A 13,757-nucleotide genomic window follows, 5' to 3' on the forward strand; every position below is an offset into this window, starting at 1 on the left:
TCCACAATTATTAATCAAGATGACCAACAGAAACTGATGAAGAAATCAGCTTCTCCTGTGGAACTGCCTTTGTGAACATATTGGCAGGATTCTCACTTGTGTGAATCTTCTCAAGCCGTAACTAACCCTCCTCCAAAATAGTCCGGATGAAGTGGTACCTGAGCTTAATGTGCTTTGTCCTTGAATGAAAAGTAGAGTTCTTCGCAAGATGAATGACACTCTGGCTATCAGTATACAATGGGCTATCCTCTTGTGTCTGACCCAATTCCTTCAGAAAACATTGCAACCAAATCATCTCTTTGCTGGCTTCTGTAGCAACAACATACTCAGCTTCAGTGGTTGAAAGTGCAACAACCTTTTGTAGCCTAGAAATCCAACTGACTGCAATTCCCCCTATAGTAAAAACATACCCTGTAGTACTCCTCCGTGAATCAATATCACCCGCCAGATCAGAGTCAACAAATCCACTTAGAGCAGCATTAGATCCTTTGAAACATAATGCCTTTGTAGTAGTTCCTTTCAAATACCGAAGAATCCATTTCACAGCATTCCAATGTTCCATACCCGGATTACTCATAAACCTGCTCACAACTCCCACTGCATGTGCAATATCTGGCCTTGTGCATACCATTGCATACATTAGACTGCCAACAGCTGATGAATACGGGATGTTAGACATTTTATTAACCTCTTCCTGTGCCTTTGGACACATCTCCTTAGTCAATTTGAAATGACTAGCCAAAGGTGTACTAACTGCTTTTGCATCCTACATGTTAAATCTTTTCAACACCTTCTTTATATACTCACTTTGGGAAAAATTCAAGGTTCTATTTTTCCTATCCCGTGTAATCCTCATATCGAGAATTTGCTTAGCTACACCCAAATCCTTCATAGCAAATGACCTGGCTAATTTCTGTTTAAGATCATTTATATGTTGCATGTTAGACCCAGCAACAAGCATGTCATCAACATAAAGCAACAGGATAATATAACTTCCATTATCAAATCTCTTAAAATATACACAATGATCAGAATGACATCTATGATAACCGTGTTCAGCCATGAAACTATCAAATTTTAAATACCATTGTCGAGGTGCTTGCTTTAGGCCATACAGACTTTTCTTCAACCTGCACACCAAGTTCTCCTTACCTTTGACCTCATATCCCTGTGGTTGCAACATGTAAATTTCCTCCTCCAAATCTCCATGGAGAAAAGTTGTTTTGACATCTAATTGTTCAAGATGTAAATCATCTGCAGCCACAAGACTAAGTACAGTTCTAATTGAAGTCATTTTTACAACTGGAGAAAATATTTCATCATAATCTATACCCTTTTTCTGTGCAAAACCTTTTACCACAAGTCTGGCCTTATATCTTTTCTGACCTCCTTCCTCCTCCTTCAGCCGATAAACCCATTTGTTAGGCAAGGCTATTTTTTCTGCAGGTAAAGGGACTAAGTCCCAAGTCTTATTTTTCATCAAGGAGTCCATCTCCTCTTTCATGCCTAGTTGCCACTATTGTTTGGCATCCACCTACATTGCTTCTTCATATTCTTCTGGTTCACCAGAATCTGTTAATAAAATAGAATACAAAGAAGGAGAATACAATTTGTTGTTGCTAAGCATCAGGTACCTATGGCATTTCATTTTCAGGAATCTCATCCAACACCACATATTCTTGTTTGTCCTGTTCATGCTTCTTTTCCTGCATTTGTTCTTTATACATAACCTTCTCATTGAATATAACATCTCTACTTCTAATTATTTTCTTATTTTCAAGATCCCATAACCGATAGCCATATTCATCTATCCCATATCCAATGAAGGTACATTTCTGAGATTTAGCATCAAGCTTGGTTATGTTTTCTTTATCAACATTAGAAAAGAATAATTTACCTTTTTACCAGTCCATGCCTCCTCTAGAATACCACCATCCAAAGGGGTTGAAGGTCCTCTATTTATCAAATAGACAGCAGTATGTACAACATCTGCCCAAAAATGTAAGAGCAATCCAGCATGCAATCTCATGCTCCTCGCACGTTCCATGATGGTCCTATTCATTCTCTCTGACACACCATTTTCCTGTGGAGTTCCTGGAACTGTCTTCTGCTTTCGAATCCCATTTAAGGAACAATAATCTTCAAATGCTTTTCTACAATACTCACCTCCATTATCCGATCTGAGACACTTCAACCTTTTTCCTGTCTCATTCTCAACCAAAGCTTTCCATTTCTTAAAAGTTTCAAAAACATCTGATTTTTGTTTTAGGAAATATACCCATGTTTTTCTAGTTGAGTCATCAATAAAAATAACATAATAACAAGAGCCACCAAGAGATGATACCTGAGCCGGTCCCCATACATCTGAATGTACAAGCTCTAACTTCTCACTCTTCTTCTCTTTCCCAACCTTGAGAAATCTGACTCTTTTCTGTTTACCATAAACACAGTTCTCACAGAACTCTAAATCAATCTTCTTTAGTCCTGGCAATATATTTTTGGAGTGAAGGATTTTCATCCCTTTCTCACTCATGTGCCCAAGCCTATGGTGCCACATTATCGAATCTATTCTTGCAACATTTATTGTTGTTGTCCCTGCAGTAACTTTATCTGTAGCAGCTAAGGTAGAGTAAGTGTTACCAGTACACAGATATAATGTGCCTACCTTCGCACCTTTAGCTACTACTAATGATCCTTTAGTGACCTTCTACATACTATCTGAGAAGGTAACTATGCAACCTTCACTACCTAGTTGCCCTGCAGAAATTAAATTTCTTCTTAAATTAGGAACATGTCTTACTTCCTGCAGAAACCAGTCATTACCATTCTGCAACTTGATCTTTATCTTTCCTTTTCCAACAATTTGACAAGGCTCATCATCACCCAAATATACCTGTCCAAAATCACCTTGAACATAATCTAGAAAATATTTTCTATGGGGTGTAGCATGAAATGAAGCCCCAGAATCTATTACCCAGGAATCATTAACATTATCCAAACATAAGATTAAAGCATCTTGTAAAGTATTACTTGCAATATTAGCTTCCTTACTGTCATTTTTATTTTTGTCTCCTTCTTTGTTTTTCCGAGACCAACAATCTTTCTTTAGATGACCAGGCTTTCCGCAGTACCAGCAATCTTTCTTTCCTCTAGATTGAGAGCGTCCTTTCTTTGACTTCCCTCGTGACTTCTCATTCCCAGGGCCTTTTCCTCTTTCCTTTGATCTTCCTCTATTCTCCACATTCAAAACACTACCCGATGATGTTGGAGTCTCACCTGTGCTTTTCCTTCACATTTCCTCGCTTAGGATAACACCAACAATATCATCAAATACCAAAGTATTTTTACCAGAGACAGAGTTACTTACAGCCATAACCAAGCTATTCCAGCTTTCTGGCAAAGAACATAAAATCAAGAGAGCCCTAACCTCTTTTGCAAAGGTAATTTTTACCAAAGACAATTGACTGGTAATTGTATTAAATTCATTTAAGTGCTCTGCTACAGATCCTCCCTCACTCATTTTCAAATTAAACAAACGCTTCATAAGAAATACCTTATTCGAAGCCGAGGGTTTCTCATACAGCTTAGCCAATGTTGCCATCAAATCTACAGTCATTTTTGCTTCTGTTATATTGAATGCTACAGATGCCGCAAGGCACAATCGAATGGATCCCAGTGCCTTTCTATCTAAAATGTCCCACTCTTCATCTGATATTGTGGTCGGTTTCTTTGCCTTTCCTTCCAATGGCCGCCACAAATCCTTTTGATACAGGTAATCCTCCATCTGCATTTTCCATAACTGATAATTCTGGCCATTAAACTTTTTGACCTTGAATTTGGAATCCTCCATTGCTCCCACTCAAATCTGAAAGTCCTGCCAATTTACAGAAAACCTCGCTCTGATACCAATTGTTAGGGTTTCAAGCAGATCCGAAGCAAATATGAACTAACAATTATATGCAGATTTAAATACAAAAGATAAAGAAATAAAACAGGACACAGATAACACAGAGATTTTACGTAGTTCACCCAGAATGGGTTATGTCCACCATTCATAGCCGTCTAATCTTTCTTATTATCCAGCAAAAACAGTACATCAACCTTACAATGCCTTAAGCATCCCAGCCGCTTATAACATGCGTTTTTAGGGCAACAAACAAAGTCGGCCTTTTTTAGGGTTTTATTACAATGTCGGTTTTCATCAACAAAAAATGGCAAAAAAAAATTTTCTCGGGGGTTGCCACCCCCGAACCCCCGCTTTCTCGGGGGCTGCCGCCCCCGAACCCCTGCTCGGGGCCCGGCCCGGCCCTGGACCCCGACGAGGATACGTGCTAAGTGTACAGTACTTTGCTGATTAGTCGCCACATTTCAACACATATGACCTGTCTTATTGTAGTTAAAACATTTAAAGGGTGCTTTACCTTCATACTTACTTCCAACTAGACCTTTAGGCATTTTCCTTACAAATAGTGCTTCAAGTTCTTCATTTTCTTTCCTACTTTCTTCAAGTTCTCTTGCATAAAAGGCTTTCTAATTAGATTTATCAAATGATGGAGTAGATGATGTTGATGCTTTAAAGGCCAAATCTATCTTTATAGTAGCAACATGACCAAATTCTTCAATTTCAAAAGCTGAAAGTTTCCCAATCAATGTATCCCTAGTAATTGATGTATTAGGCATTGTTCTTAACTCATTTATAGCAGTGACTTTCATTTTATATGTCGGTGGCAATCCTCTTAAAACTTTTGAAATAATTTCATCCTCACTTAAGGTTCCTCCACAACATTTAATACCCAAAACAATTTCATTTACTCTTTCCATAAAAGCAGAAATCCTTTCATCTTCTTCCATTTTTAGATGTTCATACCTAACTCGAAAGCTTTCAAGTTTTGCAATTTTGACTATGGAATCTCCTTCACTCAGTGTTTCCAAATGATCTCAAATAGCTTTAGCAGTAGACCTATCTAATAGTCCCATGATTTGTTGATCTGATAATGCGCTCAAAAGTGCTTCTCTTGCTTTGCAATCATTTTCCTCATCTTTAGTCAAGTTAGCTGGATTAGGCTGACCTTGTATAGCAGCAGTATAACCATTCTTTGTAACTTCCTAGATGTCTTTTCCAATGCAATTTAGATGTGTCTCCATTCTGATCTTCCATATCCCATAGTTGGTTCCATCAAGTTTAGGACTATCCTTCCTAAAATAATTAGTAGACATTGGATCTCCTCAAGTTGTTAAACTTTTACAAAAGAGGACTAGGCTCTGATACCAATTGTTAGGTCCTGGAGACAACTAAGAGGGGGGGGGGGTGAATCAGTTGTCTAATAAATTCAAACCAAAAACAACTTAACCAACTTAATGCTTAATACTGGTAAACCAGTTCAATATGCCAGTAGATAGATTTAATAGTTAATTACTATACTAGTAAGGATTAGTGCATGAAACATAAACACAAAGTCATCCACAACACATAACACCAATATTTGTATGTGGAAACCCTGTAAGGGGAAAAACCATGGTGGGAAACCTTACCCACAATCAGATGATACTATTGCAGATAGTAAGTGTACATAAATGGGGTCTGCACATGCAGAAAGGCCAACAACCTAGAGCTCACTGCTCAATCACAAAATGGGAGTCACATTGACTACAATTGGATGGTTAAATCCAATAAGAATGTACTGCACAAAATAGCATCTTCATATGCTGGATTCAGTACTGGTGTAATGCTGATATATTTTCACAAAAACCTAGCTTCACCTTCAAATGATGTCTACGTGTATAGCTTTGCTTAATCTCGCATATACCTTCACACAATCCTTTTTCGCATTTCACATTTGATCTTACAAATAAGATCTTACATTTATACCATAACCTAAGACCAATTTTAGTAGGTCGGCTCTACAAGATATTACAATAAAACATTTTACAAACAATATAATATCCGATGCAATAACCGATTGAACATGTCGGCTTAATGCATTTACAACAATAATTATTCGTCTCCATAGCATGCCATGTTGATCTGGAAAAGATAAACCTACTGGTGTAACTCTAGACCTATTTGCCGGTAACAACAAATATGCAACTATGAATATACCAATGAACAAAACTCTAGGACAAGATGTCCAAACGATGTCTTCAACATAACCATGTGTCTTCCATGCCATTCCAAGTGCCGGTGATCATTATGTCTTGCCAGTGTACCAGATACTAGTAACTGTGCAATTGTTACTTGCTTGTCGGTGAATGTTGCTGATTCTCCAAAGTGCCAGAGTTTAGTAGGTGTTGACATCAATGACAAAACCATACCAAAATACCAACATTATGTAGTCAGTGAGACTCCTTTTGTGATGAGCAGTGTGCTCTAGGTTGTTGGCCTTCCTGCATGTGCAGGCCCCTTATTGTAATATTTATTCATCTGATCAGTGGATAGATATTGTGGGTCTCCAATGCCACTATGGCTTTTCTTCTTTGGGGTTTTCTACGTATAAATCTATGGTGTTATGGTGTTCATCTTGGTGATTACATTGTTTCTTATTATTATATGCTTTTATGTTTATTGGTTGATAAGTTGTTGTATTAATAGGGTTAAATTTCTCCATTCTGGTAGAACACTGATTCACCTCCCCTCTCAGTGTTCTTGGTTTCCAACAATTCGTATCAAAGCTTGGTGCCTCAGAGGAAGTTCAATAGCTTGAGGAACATCTTGTTTCTAGAATCTATGGAGATCAGTTTAAGGAAGGAACTTCAAGTAGCTCTTGAAGACTATGATGCTGAAAGATTGAGGAACATGAAGATGCAAGATGAGTTGAGATCTATGAAGGAATTCATTTTTACCCTATAGAAGAGGTTGTCATCTGCACAAGCTAAATGGAAGGAACTTTTACAAAATCATGATGATGAAGAGAAGGATGCCCTCAAGGAACAATGTCAGAAGGTGAGTCAGGAGAATATGGTAATGAGGAATGAAATGCAAGCCCTAACTATGAGTATGTCAAAGGAGATTGAAGACCGAAAGAAGAAGGAAGAAAATCTTGCTATCTCTGAAAGACATATCTGAGGAATGTATTAGGTTGGTTCATGAGAATGATATGTTGAGAATAAAATTAGTGCAATCATAGAATAATGAGTAGGAATTGGAAACAATGGTAACAATACTGAGAGATAATTTGTCTATTGCAAACGAATACAAAGATAAGTTCAAGGTTAGTTCTACTAAGCTTGATAAATTATTGAAGGATCGGAGGGACCCTTGAGACACTAGAGGTCTTGGATTTGAGCATGGAGAGAGCTCCGGTATTGCAAATGAAGATTAGAAGGTCAATCGGAATCAGAGGTCACCAGTAAGGCAACCCAATGCATATAAATTTAATGGTAGATGCTTTGTTTGTAATATATTTGGTCATATGGCTAGGCATTGTACAAATAGAGAAAGTCAAAATAATGATACAGTTCTCGGTGTTCAAATTGTAAGAAGTATGGTCATAGGACAAAAGATTGTAGAATAAATGTAAAATGACATGCATGTGGAAAGTTTGGACATATGGCTAATCAATGCAAGTCAAGAAATGGTCAAGGTTACAATAAGGCAATTCAGAAGAGTAATGTCACATGTTATGCATGCAATGAAGTGGGACATATTGCTAAATTTTGCAGAAGCAAGGACCCACCGATAGGAAATGATAAATCTAATGAGAAGGGAAAGTAGAAGGTTGATGACACTTAGAAGGAGCATGAGAAGAAGTGGGTTATGAAGTTTGAGGCTCAACTGGCAGAATCAATTGCCTGAGATGTTCATTTGGCTGAAGGATATAACCTGGTTACTCAACCAGTAGAGTATATTGTTCCTGCACCAACATGAAACTCATTTGGAAACTAAGGCATTTGCCTTAGGGGGAGGCAAATTGATGATAGATCTTGCATTGCCCTTGGTAGTGGTCTGAAAGCCTAGTTCAAATCTTTGGAAGTTAGTTTGGAGGGTAACTGACAAAGATTTGTTGGATCTTGGATCTTGTTTGGTTTACTGGTAAGTCACTTTATGAGTTATGGTTTGGTCATACATCTACAGTTAAGTATTTCAGAATCTTTGGTAGTAAATGTTATATCAGGAGAGATGATATCATTGGCAAATTTGATCCTAGATGTGATGGAGGAATATTTCTTGGTTATTCTAATGAAAGAAAAGCATATAGATGTTATAACAAGAGATTGCAAAGAATTATGGAGAGTGCTAATGTCAAGGTGGATGAGCATAATAGAGGTCAAGTCAGGGTTTATGAGCAAGAACAAGTAGTGGAAATGGTCTTAACTTAACCGGTAACACCTTTACTAGAATAGAATGTTGAACCAGTTATTGCGACAGTATCAAAAAATTCAACAACAAAAGATTAGGGAAGAGGAACAATGAGTCAGAATATTTCTAGGTATGTAAGGCTGAATCATTTAGAAGATTAGATGATATGACAAGAAGAAGGTTGGCAGTTGATGAGGTATGTTTAATTTCTCAAGTTTAACGAGTATTAGTAATTGAAGCTTGTAAGGATGAATATTGGATGAAAGCCATGGAAGAGGAATTGGATCAGTTAGCAAGGGATAAAACATGGTCTTGGATTTTATTGGAACTTGTCTTGATTGGTTTGCAATGAATATTCTCAGAAGAAAGGAATTGATTATGTTGAATCCTTGCTCTGGTAGCTAGGATTTTCAAATGTTTTCAAGGATTATCTGGTATGGTTTTTGTTACACTTTGAGCATGTTCAGATACAAATTGGGCTAGAGATTCAGGTAACTGGATAGCATCATCTGGTGAAGCTTTCTTTCTTTGAAAGAAACTTTTTTTATGGATCAGCAAGGAGCACTCATGTACTTCTTTATCTATTGTTGAAGTTGAGTATGTTGTTGTTATTGCTAACTATACACAAGTTCTATGGATGAAGCATATGATGAAGGATATAAGCCTAGACTATAATGTACCGGTAGTTATTCATTGTAATAACTATGCTTCTATTGTCATCCACTATTTCTATCAAGTATAATTTTTTGAAGGAGTTGGTGGAAGGAAATGAGGTCATATTGATTAGAGGAATCATTTGAGCACTTGAGAGACAGGTTGAGGTTTTTTGCCCCTCCGATAGAGAACTGATTGGTGCTATTTGGTATCAGTCCGGTATGCATTATCAGAGCTATTATTCATTCCAAATTGATGTGGGAATGCTACTACTCAGGGGGAGTAGTTAGTCTTGTGATTCAGTGGTTTATGTTTTTGCTTTGATATTTATGTCAAATTTTTGGCATTATTGTCAAAGGGGGAGAGATATTAATGTGAAAAATATAAGGAATTATATACATTAAGGGGAGAGATACTTATGTGTAATATAAAGCTTAACAAATATATCAGTCTAAGGGGGAGATTATTGGAGGAACAAAATTTCAGATTGGTTGTATGTCATTGGGGGGAGTTTGGTTCAAGTTTATGGATGGTTAATTGCTACAAAGATATTTTGTTCAGAACTTCATTGTCATACTATGTTGTGGGAGATTTTCAGTTGTCTTCCATTGGGGGAGACTTGTTTGGCATTTCTTAGAACTTGGATGTTTTTCACATCCACTATTGCCATCAATGCCAAAGGGGGAGATTGTTGGCAATTTGGAGGAATTGATTATGTGTTGCATTGATGTTTGTCATTGATGGAAACACTGACAACACTAGCTATATTAGCTACTTTGGTTGTTTGTGTTTACCAGTATCTAGATGGCCCCAGTAAGTTATTTGGTTTCTGGTTTGATTAGATCATGATTATCTGGTATGCTCTGATATGTTTGGGTTATGGACTCGGCTTATTTATGCTACTCAGATTCATGTTCAGTCAGTTGGTTTTGATTTGGTGATCAGATGCTATCCTGTATGCTGGCAAGCTTGGTTTGTTGTTCCGACGAGGGTTTCACCGATAAAGCTTTGTTGAAGATCTTTGATGATATGCATAAGTGGTATTGGTATGGCTTCTAGTAGAGATTCAGGATTCTCATTGGTGATCATGTTTGAGACTTGGCTGATTGGGATCATTGGTTTAGTGTGTGTGGACCTAATTTGGGTCCCGATATTATCTAGTTTATGAACCGACATAATGTAACGTGTGGATTGGACTTCTCGATGTGATTTCGGGATGTCTTATGGGTTGGATATTATTTGTTTGGTCTTAAGCCAACATGTTTTATAATTACGTAATTATCTTATTTTCTGGTGGATGACCTTATTGTTTATGGTCAAGGGTTTGTATAAATATAAAGTAAGATCTCATTGTAGATCATATGTGTGAAGATGAAAAAGATGTTGAGAAGAGAATAATGTAATAATCATTGTTGGAGACGATTTGGTCGATCATAGGTGATCAAGCTGGGTTTGTGGAAGAGGTTTTAGGCCTCTAGTATTGAGCTTAACTGGAACTATACACAGGCATGGGAGATGCTATTCTTCTAGTTCAATCTTCATTTTAGATTGTTGTCTGATGTTTTACATAGTCAGTGAGACTCCTTTTGTGATGAGAAGTGTGCTCTAGGTCATTGGCCTTCTTGCATGTGCAGGCCCCTTATTATAATATTTATTCATCTGATCAGTGGATAGATATTGTGGGTCTCCAATCCCACTGTGATTTTTCCTCTTTGGGGTTTTCTAGGTATAAATCTATGGTGTTATGGTGTTCATCTTGGTGATTAAATTGTTGCTTATTGTTATATGCTTTTATGTTTACCGGTTGATAAGTTGTTGTATTAATAAGGTTAAATTTCTCCATTCTAGTAGAACACAAATTCATCCCCCCCTCTCAGTATTCTTGGTTTCCAACAGTTATTACAATACATGAATGGATTTGGATCACCTTTTATCCTTACTTCAACTCCATTGAAAGGGAATTTGATACATTGATGATATGGTGATGGTATTACTCTCATCTCATGAATCCACAGATGTCCCAAAAGTATGTTGTATGTGAGATCCAAATCAAGGACTTGACAAACCACATCCCTTGTGACTGGCCTAATTCTGAGAGGTAAGGTGACTATTCCCCTGGATGAGCATTCTTTGTCATCATATGCTTTAATGGTGATCTTGTTCTTTAAATTCACAGTTTGTTCAGAATATCCCAATTGCTTAATAGTGTTCAATGTACACATGTTCATGTTAGTAGCAACCAAGAAGGAAGATTGAGAGTGTGGTGAATTAGTCTTAACCAAAATACCAAACTTAATCACAAAACATAAATATGATAAACTGTAGTAATAAAATAAATAAGCAAATTAACAACACAACACACAACACCCAGATTTTCACGTGGAAAATCTGGTTCAAGGAAAAACCATAGTGGGAACCTACCCATAGTAAGATGATACTCCACAGTAGTATGTGTAAATAATAGAATGAGGAATGCACATGCATTCAAGCACACTGCCTAGAGCTCACTGCTCAAATATAATGGCCCAGAAGGCTACAACCCTTAGGGAAGTCTCACTTACAACAAAATTTGGACTACAATCCAGAAGAAATGAACTGAAAGAATAGAATCTCCAAATGCCTAATTACAGTTCCAGTTAAGCACAAATGTCTTCCCTGTAGCACCAATATCACCTCAAACTCAACACCAAAGGATAAATCACTTGTTCACACATAAACCTCTCTCTAATAATATAGACATAACATCAACACCTAAATTACATGAAATATATCTCCTATATATACAAATCATCAACTTTGACACCAAGGTTGGCTAAAACCTCAACCCTCAATTACAAAAATGACAAAAAAGCATAACATGGACCTAAATCAAATTCCCAAATGCTCAACTCCACTGAAAATCATGCCAAGATCAATTGCAACACACTACACCACAAGGAAAACCACATAACACAAAAATAATCACTAGTTGATAGAAACCACCAAAATATTTCACAACGATCAATGTGGACCACCAAAACAAATAGGACACAACTAGGAAACACCAACAAGAATGTTAGAATCATTATGAACAACTGCACCAACACTACTTTGTTGGCATTTTCGATGATTATGTTGTGATTGTCATTGATGGACACACACTTGCATTAAGATCACTTTTATATGTATGAGTTATTGTGAGGCCTCACCTCGACTCAGTCTGTCATTCAGTGGATTTTATATTTAGACTATTATGGATACTTTATTTTGATGCATTTTGAGACTTAGAACTTACATGATTTCAAGATTTGGATAACATTGCTATGATTTGATGATGTTACTTATATGCTTTATGAGATAGAACATTACATGATTATTAGATAGGATGATATTGCAATGGTAGATGTCGTTATTTAATTTGTAGGACTTTACTATGATAATAGAACTATGATGTGTGGTTTAGTTTATGTGAATTGGGATGAAATTTGCTTATGTGAAATTGCTTGATGAAAGATGTATTTAATCTGTGCAGACGAAAATTTTATGCAAGTGATGATGTGTATTGTTATACTTTTGAATTATATTATATATGGATATTTGGAAGTACTAATGTGTGAATTGAGATGCGCAGGAAATTTACCATGTGACCATGGAAAATTACGGAGAACCAAACCTAGACTTATGTATGTTCGTAAGCCCGGGGTTGTCTATTTGGAGAGACAACACCCCGTTTGTGTTGTATTTTATTCGTAACAGTATATGCTGCATGAGTGTTAAGTGTTATTTAAATTTAATGTGTAAAAACCACAAGAGACAATTTCATGTTTTAATTTGTAAAAGTGTTTTATTTGTGTCACTTGACACATGCGTGAATTTAAATTTAAATGTTTTATTTTGTCTCTTGGTGGGAAAGTGTTTAATTATAGTTTTCTTAAATAATATAATGTGTTGTCATAAATACTTTGGGAATATAATATTTGGGGTGGTCAACATATGTTTGACCCGAAAATAAACTTCAGTGGAGTTTAAAATGGGTTAAATGAACACCTAGGGGTAGTTTAATAGGGTTTCCTAAAGCCCATAAGGTATACCTAGGGGTTAGGGGTAATTTTAGGCAAGTTTCTACTTTTAAATGATCTTTTTAACGCTTTAAAAATTGGTTTTTTTGAGTTTTACGAAAATTGAAAATTAGAAGTTTTAATCTAGTGAGATTTTTCCTTTGGAATGAGAGTATTTTTGCATTTTGCTTTTCTTTCCTTTTTGGTTTTTAGAAACTTGTGAGAACTCAGAGAATGAGCTTCTTAAGCAAGATTTTTGAGAATTGGAGGGTAATCACCCACTGTCCATTTTTGAAGACAAGAGAAATTTCAAAAAGAAAATAATAGTTTGGAATAGAAAAATTGACTAAGGGTAGAAGGAAGAAGATCCGTGGATTGGGCAGCTCTTCTTCAAATACTATACTACCATTGGGCAGATTAAAGTTGGTTTGATTATTCTTAAAAAAAAAAGTCTATTTTTCTTGTATGTGTTTGAGAGTTTGATTGATGAAAGAAATCTGTGTTTTTGTATGTCTTGTATTAGAATTTCATTTGAAAATATTGCATTACGTTTTGTTGTGTTTTGGGAGTTTTCTCAAGACCTCTTACTCTTGGGAGAGAAGAGGATATTGTGGGTGGCAGCAGTGACAACCCTCGAGTGAGAGACTCTCGTTTGAGAGCGATCACAAGGGATCTTTGTGTGACCCTTGCTGCATGGCCTGTTTGTGCAATGGGGGTCATAAGGAGGGATATAAGGCTAGAATGCCTTTGGGGGGCACAAGGAATATGGG

The sequence above is a fragment of the Cryptomeria japonica genome, chromosome 4 (assembly GCF_030272615.1).
Source record: "Cryptomeria japonica chromosome 4, Sugi_1.0, whole genome shotgun sequence".
NCBI classification, from domain to species: Eukaryota; Viridiplantae; Streptophyta; class Pinopsida; order Cupressales; family Cupressaceae; genus Cryptomeria; species Cryptomeria japonica.